The sequence below is a fragment of the Dipodomys spectabilis genome, unplaced genomic scaffold, assembly GCF_019054845.1.
Source record: "Dipodomys spectabilis isolate Male_0828 unplaced genomic scaffold, ASM1905484v1 ptg000545l, whole genome shotgun sequence".
Lineage (NCBI taxonomy): Eukaryota > Metazoa > Chordata > Mammalia > Rodentia > Heteromyidae > Dipodomys > Dipodomys spectabilis.
The window spans coordinates 807821-817682 of NW_024871222.1; the positions used below are offsets into that span (position 1 = coordinate 807821).

General features: G+C 36.0%; 1 non-coding gene across 1 annotated transcript; it reads left to right on the top strand.

The window, feature by feature from the left end:
• The first annotated feature begins 822 nt into the window (after window positions 1-822).
• LOC122099901 lies at window positions 823-926 on the top strand. The gene has a single exon (XR_006146026.1). It is a non-coding gene; the product is annotated as a U6 spliceosomal RNA (small nuclear RNA).
• Window positions 927-9862: the final 8936 nt, after the last annotated feature.

The window sequence follows — 9862 nt, forward strand, 5'->3', positions numbered from 1 at the left end:
ATTTGTAGATTTACAGCATGGAGGCAATAGGAAACACTGTGATTAAAACATTATCAATTTAATGCCTAATAATGAGGAGAAACATATGCACTTCTCCTGCAACTATGAAAATATTGGGTGATAAAAAGGCAGTAGTGTAAGTTGCTGCATGGTTGGATGGTAGACAGGCCAGGACATTAAGTAATCATGCATACCAACAATTTTTTCACCTTCTTGGCGTTAGCTACTTTTGAAATGGAAGGTATAATAAACAATTATATTTTGATAAAATACCTTCTAGTCTGAACAGTTCTGTTTGAACTGTTCATCTCTCTATGATCTCTTGTAACCAAGATTAGTTTTCTTCTAGTAAGACAATCTATGCTGTCAGGGTAAGATATTCTGGTTGGGCTGTTCCCACATGGAAGAAGTGTAAAGGCTCAGGTAGACATTTGTTCCTGTAACACCTCATTTGGGAAAATGTCAGCTTAAGAAGTTTAGAAGTAGCTCTTAAACAACACTTACTTTGAATCCATTAGGTCCGCAAAGCTAATTCAGTTGAATAAATAAGTACTTGAAAAAGCCATCACCTTTGGACCTATCTATAAATAATTGAGAGTATGATCAAATTCCAAATAAAAAGACTTAAGATAGTCATTGACAAAAAAATTTTGCAAATGTGAGCAATCAACTGATAAATATAAATTTTCCACTATTCACAGAATTTTAGGGAAATAAGATCGATAGCATTGTTAGGAACAATAAAGTTTCCTTGTTACAAGTAGGCACCCATAGATATAAACCTGTATAAAGATTGCATGATTAACTACTTAAATTTAGAGGATACTACACACCTTAGCAGCACGTATACTCAAATTAAAATACAGAGATTAACATGGCACTTGCACAAGGATAATATGAAAATTTGAGAAGTATTCCATATTTTTCATTCTTCAGATGCAAGAAATGAAAAACAGTTATTAAAAAGTTGATTACAAAATTGCAAGTGTAAAAATACACGTAATTCATATAATTTAGTTTGACATCAGTGTATTAAATCTTCACCTCAGAAAGGCGTTTACATAGCATAAACTTTACAAATATTCTCAAATTAGACAACATTGTCATTTTATCCCAAATAAAAATAATATTAAGTCCTAGAAAAAAAGGAAGCAAACTGTTTCTATATGGAATGCAATCGGAAAGGACACATTAATGAACCTATATATTATAAAATAATGTAGAATTCAAAGTATATCTAGGAGAAAATAAAATAAATTATGAACATTTTGCAAACATATAATATAGAATATTTTAAAATATACTTTTTCAGACAAGCACAAGAAATATTTTAGTTTCTGTACTACTCATTTCAACAGATAAATTAAAATTATTTCTGATTAAAAAAATCACAAACTCTGAAGAAATTATTATACATATATACAAAAACTATTGAATACATTTTGACATCCAAGGCAGGCAATTCACTTGGAAGAATTCCACGGAATCCATGAATTTTTACAGTAAAATATTGGTGCTGCCAGGCATTGGTGGCTCATGCCTATAATCCTTGCTACACAGGAGGCTGAGATCTGAGAATCATGGTTCAAAGCCAGCCTGGGAAGGAAAGTCTGTGGTACACTTATCTCAAATAAACCACTAGAAAACTGGAAGTGGAGCTGTGTCTCAAGTGGTAGAGCGCTAACCTTGAGCTGAAGAGCACAGGGATAGCTCCCAGGCCCAGATTTCAAGCCCCATGACTGACCAAAAAATATATATATTGCTGTTATTTGGATTGTGAAAATATTTTGTAGGGACACAAAAGATGGACTTGCATTTTTGAAATTTAAGAAACTTAACCCGACCATTAGGACTTCAGTGAACAATTCGTATAGCCTATCACAACTTCACAGAGGTAGTGATACATACTTATCCTTTTGGCAATATCAAATACAGTATCTTCTATGTTGTTCTTCCAGCCTGGTTTTATATAATGGTTCAACAGAAGGTGATCCAGCATATCTTTGCTATCTCAGTTCTCAGCAACAAGATGTAAAGGTGTCAAAAATTCTTTAGTTTGGGGAAGTGGCGCTGTGGCTCAAGCAGTAGAGTGCTCGCCTTGAGCTGAAGAGCACAGCGACAGCACCCAAGCCCAGAGCTCCAGCCCCACAACCGACCAAAAAAAAACACAACAACAACAAAAAACAAACAAACAAAAATATTTTGCTGGGAATATGGCTCAGTGGTAGAGCACTAAGCTTGCATGCATGAGGCCCTAGGTTCGATTCCTCAGCACCACATAAGCAGGAAAAAAAAGCCAGAAGTGGTGCTGTGGCTCAAGTGGTAGAGCGCTAGCCTTGAGCTGAAGAGGTGAGGGACAGCGTCCAGGCCCAGAGTTCAGGTCCCACTACCAAACCAAAAATTTTTTTTTAAAAAAATGAGTCCTTTAGTCTGGGCATTGGTATCTGTATCATGATGAAGTAAGAAAGAAGCCACTCTGGTATTATTCCATGTATATGCACTGTGCAGGGGTGATCAGTCATCTACAGTTATTGCATGTGCCGCTTGAGACATCAACTCACTGATAGTCTAAGTGTCCACTGTAGGCTTCTCGAAGAGGGGTATACTCATCATCATCCCTACTATTCACATGAGTGGCCTTTTGGGAAAGAAGTCTCCGCAATGTAATAAGCTGAATATTTTCGGCAGCCCAATGAAGAAAATTGCTTGGATCCTTCTCCAATTGTATTTCTTGCAATTGCACCTCATTCCTTACTTTTTCATCTTGTTCCCCATATTCCTAAGAATTGCCTAACCAGAGACTTTGAGTGCCAGTGGGAATGAGGTGTCCATGTATTTCCCTAATATTTCACATTGGTTGAACTGGTCAGAAATATCCGGTGAATTTTCTGCAACTGTTTATTCATCATGATTTATTTTCTTTTTTTCCAATTTTACTATTCGAAATTATTCTAACTGGAGAGTAGAGAATTGATGGAGAGCAGAGGAAAGATGTTCCTCCATATTCAAATGTACACACTGAAAATGAGGACCTGTGATGTCTTCATGTGCAGCTTATTCTAGGAATGAGAAAATAGGAAATAATGCCTTTTATATAAATGATATGGGAAATGGCAGTGGAAAAAGTGAAATGATGCAACCAAAAATATAAAAGCAAAATAAATTAGGATAATTATGGAGCAATCATATTACCTATGAGAACCAAGAAAGGGAGAGAGAAAGAGAGAGACAGATGTTTAATGACCTATCTAGCCACAAAATCCATGCCTCTGATCAATTTATAGAGCAAACAAAAATTTATTTTTAAAAGAGATGGAAATAGAATTTATGTATTTACTTGAAATTAGTAAATACATTTTTAGTAGCCTATGTAAAGAGATATAACTTTGACAAAATTACACACAATAAACTAAATCCTTGATAATTCTAGTAACAGATCTGACTGAAATCAGTTGAATCATACTTTTCCTGTACAATGAAGGAATAAGAAGGTAGTAAAGCAGCTAGAGAAAGCAGGGAGATTGTATCTGTGACAAAGCTTTGTGGAAATTGGTATTGAGGATTTCTTATTGGTGATCCACTTGCACTGGAAGCATGATTGTGAAGTATTGCTTGCTGATTCTGAACTATTGATTTGATCATAATATTCTCCAAGAAGAAAATGAGAATTGATAGTTAAGGACTACTAATACGTTTTGACTTTCTCACTAAGCACTTTCAATCATCAAAATCACATGAAGACAATAGTCAGGCCTACATTTTAGATGAAAGCAAGTGTCTTTAAAAAAACAAAGAATGTATGTAGTCATGCAAAGGACTTCTGTTTTACCAATGCCTCATACATTTTTCTAATGTTGGGTACCAATAAATAATGGATCTATTAGAAAACTCTTAAAGCTCGTATGTTCAATAGTGAGTTCTCTTACACTATATCATGGTATTGTTTGTGTATGGTTTTAATAATAAATTTACATTACTAACTTGAATTTCTGACAGGACAGTATCATCACTGTACATCTTGCATCTATACTCTCATTTTAAAATTACTATATAAATATGGGCATTAGATAACTATAGAGGAAAAAGTAGAAGCCACACCGATGGCTTATGTCTTTAGTACTAGTTAATGAGAAAGATGAAATCTGAGGATTGTGGTTTGAAAGCAGACCAAGAAAAAAAAAGTCCCATTAGATTCTGATTTGAAAGTAACAATCAAAAGCTAGAAATGGAGCTGTGGTACAAGCAGTAAAATACTAGCCTTGAGAAAACTGAAACAAAAAATAAATTCTGGGACAAAGCTAGGCCCTGAGTTCAAGCACTAGGATTAGCACCAAACAAAAGAATTAATTAATAGGGTAATTAATTAATTAAAAATAAATTAAGTGGTCACATGTGGAAAGGCAGGTAAAATGTAACATGCGTGGTAATGGTTTATGTATTATTTTGTAATAAGGCATATTATCATTTGTCCTAATCACTAATATTTTATTTGGATTTTTTGTACAATAAACCCTGAATTTAGCATGCATGCATATGTGTGTATACATGTGCGAACATGTGTGTATGTGTATATGTGTACATGTGCTGTTTCAATGTTGTTTGCCAATGTGGAGGGGGTGAGACTGAAAAAAGCTAACTGTGTTGAAATGTTTTTATTTATCAGTGTCTGTCATGTCATTTCAGTGGAACCACCCTTCTGTACATATTATTTGTCTAATAATAAAGTCATCATAAAGCATTTACAATATTAATTTAGAAAAAGAGACTGCTTTCAGCTCTTATTGTATGTTAGGTAAGAAGATACCGACATAATTAGTTAGCAAGTTATTGCTGTAAGATGATTGTCAGTACAAAATATGTATTTGACCTCTTAAATTGGTTATACTTTTTTTTTTAATTTTATTTTATTTTATTTGTGAACATACTGTACAGAGGGGTTACAATTACATGGGAAGGATAATGCGTACATTTCTTACCAAGCATTGCAGCCTCCTCCTTTGTTTACCCTTCTCATCCCTTCCCAGCCTCCCTCCCCCCAATACCAATCACTCTCCCCCCCCCCCCGCACTGACGTTGTAAAGCTCGTTTTGGACATGACAACTTGTACTTCTCATTGTTGCAACAGGTCCACCTGTATCCTTAAACGACATTTTTTTCCCCATCTCCTCCACAAGTTACACTGACATCAAATATAGTGAAAGCAGGGGTTATACTGTGGAGGAGGGACATACAAAGCAACAAAGAAATAATCTTATAAATGAGTTAGAAACACAAGCATGAAAGAAAAAAACATTAAAATACATATCTAAGGGTTCATTTTTCTAACATCACATTATCTGACCTTTTCCGCTTGACTCATACATATACTAGATATTGCAAATAAGGGAAACCATGGGGCCTATGTTTCTTTGGGCCTGGCTTACTTCACTTAATATAATTTTTTCCAAGTTTTTCCATTTCCTAACAAATGGGGCAATGTCATTTTTTCTGATGGAGGCGTAGAATTCCATTGTGTATATATACCACATTTTCTTGATCCATTCATCTACTGAGGGGCATCTGGGTTGGTTCCATATCTTAGCTATGGTAAATAATGCTGCAATAAAGATAGTTGTGCTGGTATCTTTAGTGTGGTCTTGTTTGTAAACATTAGGGTAAATGCCCAAAAGTGGGATTGCTGGGTCATAGGGGAGCTCTATGTGAAGTCTTTTAAGGAACCTCTATACTGCTTTCCAAAGTGGTTGAACAAGTTTACATTCCCACCATCAGTGAAGTAAGGTTCCCTTCTGTCCACCTCCCCTACAGCATCTCTTGATGTTAGAGTTCTTGATTTTTGCCATTCTAACTGGAGTGAGGTGGTATCTCAATGTTGTTTTGATTTGCATTTCTTTTATGGCTAGGGATGTGGAGCATTTCTTCATGTGTCTATTGGCCATCCTTCTTTCTTCTTCACAGAAGTTTCTCTTTAAGTCTTTTGTCCACTTATTTATTGGGCAGTTTTTTCTTTGAGGATTTGTTGTTGGGGGATTTAATTTTTTGAGTTCCAAGTATATTTTAGATATGAGATTCTTGTCTGTTGTATGGCTAGTGAAGATCTCCCAATCCGTGGGCTTTCTATTGATCTTGCTAGCTATGTCCTTTGCAATGCAGAAGCTCTGCAACTTTATGCAATCCCATTTGTCCAACCTTTCTTTGATTAGTTGTGTTTCCTGGTCTGTATTCAGAAAATTTCGGCCTGAGCCAAGGAGACCTAGGGTTTCTCTTATTCCATCCACTAATGTTTTCAGAGTGTCTGGTTTGACTTCGAGGTCTTTGATCCATTTGGAGTTGATTCTGGTGCAGGGTGATATATAAGGGTTTAGCTTTAGTTTTCTACAAGTAGTTAAACAATTTTGCCAGCAACATTTAATGAAGAGGCTGTCTTTGTTCCATACTATTGTTTTAGCTCCCTTATCAAAAGTTAGATGGCTGTAGGTCTGTAGGTTCATTTCTGGGTTTTCAATTCTATTCCATTGGTCTTGAAGTCTGTACTTATGCCAATTCCAAGCTGTTTTGATTACTATGGCTTTATAGTTGAGTTTGAAATTTTTTATTGATATTCCTCCAGCAATGTTCTTTCTGTTGAGGAGCGTTTTTGCTATTTGGGGTCTTTTATTGTTCCATATGAATTTTTGGATTGCCTCTTCTATTTCCTTGAAGAATGAGGTTGGAATTTTGATAGGTATCGCGCTGAATTTGTAGATAGCCTTGGGAAGTATTGCCATTTTCACGATGTTAATCTTTCAAATCCAGGAGCATGGGAGATTTTGCATTTTTTAAGTTCTGTGTTGATTTCCTTTTTCAAGATTTTAAAGTTTTCATCATAGAGGTCCTTCACTCCTTTGGTTAAGTTAATTCCTAGGTATTTTATTTTAGGTGGGACTATTACAAATGGAGTTCGTTTCCTAAATTCAGCCACACTTTTCTCATTGTTGGCATACAGAAAAGCCATTGATTTTGGGGGGTTAATTTTATACCCTGCTACTTTGCCAAAGTTTTGAATCAGCTTGAGTAATTTGGGAGTGGTGTCTTTGGGATTCTTTAAATACAAGATCATGTTGTCTGCTAAGAGGGAGAGTTTTATTTCTTCTTTCCCTATTTGGATCCACTTTATGTCTGCATCTTGTCTTATTGCTGTAACTAGGCATTCTAATACTACATTGAAGAGAATTGGAGAGAGTGAACATCCTTGTCCTGTTCCTGAGTTAAGAGGAAATGGCTTTAGTTTTTCTCCATTAAGTATAATGCTGGCTGTAGGTTTGTCATATACAGCCTTTATTGTATTGAGGAATGTTCCATGGATTTCTAATTTTTCCAAATCCTTCATCATAAAGGGGTGTTGGATCTTGTCGAATGCTTTTTCTGCATCTATTGAGATAACCATGTGGTTCTTATTCTTGCTCCTGTTGATGTGATGAATAATATTAATTGATTTGCGTATATTGAACCAACTTTGCATCCCTCAAATGAATCCTGTTTGATCATGGTGTATGATTTTTTGGGTGAATTGTTAATGTCGGTTGTCCAAAATTTTGTTGAGAAGTTTTGCATCAATGTTCATCAAAGAAATGGGTCTATAGTTCTCTTTCTTTGATGAGTCCCTTCCTCGTTTTGGGATGAGGGTTATGATGGCTTCATGGAAGGTGTTCGATAGTGAACTTTCTCTTTCAATTTCATTGAAGAGTTGGAGGAGTATTAGTGTGAGCTCTGCTTTGAAGGCCTTGTAGAATTCCGCTGTAAAACCATCTGGTCCTGGACTTTTCTTAGCTGGAAGGTCTCTTATTGCTGTATCTATTTCAATGCTTGATATGGGTCTGTTAAGATGGTTTAACTCATCTTGGTTTAGTTTTGGCATGTCAATATTTGCTAGGAAAAGGTCCATTTCTGTCATGTTCTCAAACTTATTAGCATAAAGTTTTGAGAAGTATTCCCTTATAATGTTCTGAATCTTGGTTGTTTCCGTGGTGATGTTTCCATTCTCATCTCTGATTTTATTTATTTGGGTGTGTTCTCTTTTTTTTCTGATAAGGTTTGCTAAGGGTCTGCCAATTTTGTTAATTTTTTCGAAGAACCAACTCTTTGTTTTGTTGATTCTTTCTATAGTTTTTTTGGATTCTAATTCATTTAATTCTGATTTAATTTTAATTATTTCTTTCCGTCTACTGGATTGGGGTTTATCTTGCTGCTCTTTTTCAAGGAGGTTTAGATGTGTCATTAAATTGTTGATTTCTGATCTCTCCAATTTGTTGATGTAGGAGCTCAGAGCTATAAACTTGCCTCTGAGTATTGCTTTTGCTGTGTCCCAGAGGTGCTGGTAATTTGTGTGTTCATTTTTTTGAATAGCATGAACATTTGAATTTCCCTTCTAATCTCTTCCTTGACACACTCATGATTCAGCAGTGTGTTGTTCAGCCTCCATGTGATACTAGAATTTCTTTGGTGGCTTTTGGTGTTGAGTTCTAATTTTATTCCCTTGTGGTCAGAGAGGATGCAAGGTATAACTTCAATGTTTCTTAATTTAGCCAAGTTTGCTTTGTGGCCTAAAATGTGGTCTCTTTTAGATAATGTTCCATGTGCTGCTGAGAAAAACGTGTATTCTGATGCTGCTGGGTGAAATGTTCGGTGGATATCTGTTAAATCTAGTTGATCTATGCAGCTGTTTAGATCTGCAGTTTCTCTGTTGAGTTTTTGCCAAGTTGATCTATCTAGTGGAGAGAGTGGTGTGTTAAAATCCACAATAATTAATGTCTTTGGATTTATATGGGATTTGAGGGAAAGTAGTGTTTCTTGGATAAATTTGGGTGCACCATTGTTTGGCAAGTAGATATTTATAATTGTAATATCCTCCTGAAAGAGAGATCCCTTAATTAGTATGTAGCGACCTTCTTTATCTCTTCTCACGAATTTTAATTTGAAGTCTATTTTATCTGATACTAGGATTGCAACTCCCACCTGTTTATGGCGGCCGTTTGCTTGGTAGATTTTGTTCCAACCTTTAACATTGAAAATGTGTTTGTTTTTACGGGCAAGATGTGACTCCTGAAGGCAGCAGATAGAGGGGTCTTGTTTTTTAATCCAAAATGCAACTAAAGACAACCCTGAGATACCACCTTACCCCAGTCAGAATGTCCCACATCCACAAATCAGCCAACGATAAATGCTGGAGGGGATGTGGAGAAAGAGGAACCCTATTACACTGCTGGTGGGAATGTACACTTATACAACCACTTTGGAAAGCAGTCTGGAGGGTCCTTAGAAAGCTAAAGATTGACCTCCCTTATGACCCAGTCATACCACTTCTAGGCCTCTACCCTCAACAACAGGAACCAATATACAAGGACACGTGCATCTCCATGTTTATTGCAGCACTGTTCACAATAGCTAGGATATGGAAACAACCCAGATGCCCCACCACAGATGAATGGATCCAAAAATTGTGGTATCTATACACAATGGAATATTATGCAGCCATTAGAAATGACAAAATAATGGCATTTTCAGGGAAATGGATGGAGCTAGAAGGAATCATTTTGAGCGAGGTAAGCCAAGAGCAAGGAGACAAGCGGTACGTGGTCTCCCTGATAAGTGGATGCTAAATCCAAAATGTTAGGTGTTATGACAAAATTAACAGTACTTAAGAAACAAAGAACTCCCACTCATCTGGTCGAACCACTACTAATTATCCCATACTGCTGATCACATGTATGGTGTATATGGGTACACCATTATATGTTATAGACTGTGATAGACAATTTGCTCCAGGAAAATTAGAATGAACTTGTGACTTTAAATGCGCATCCTTATTCCACAATACTGTGAAATT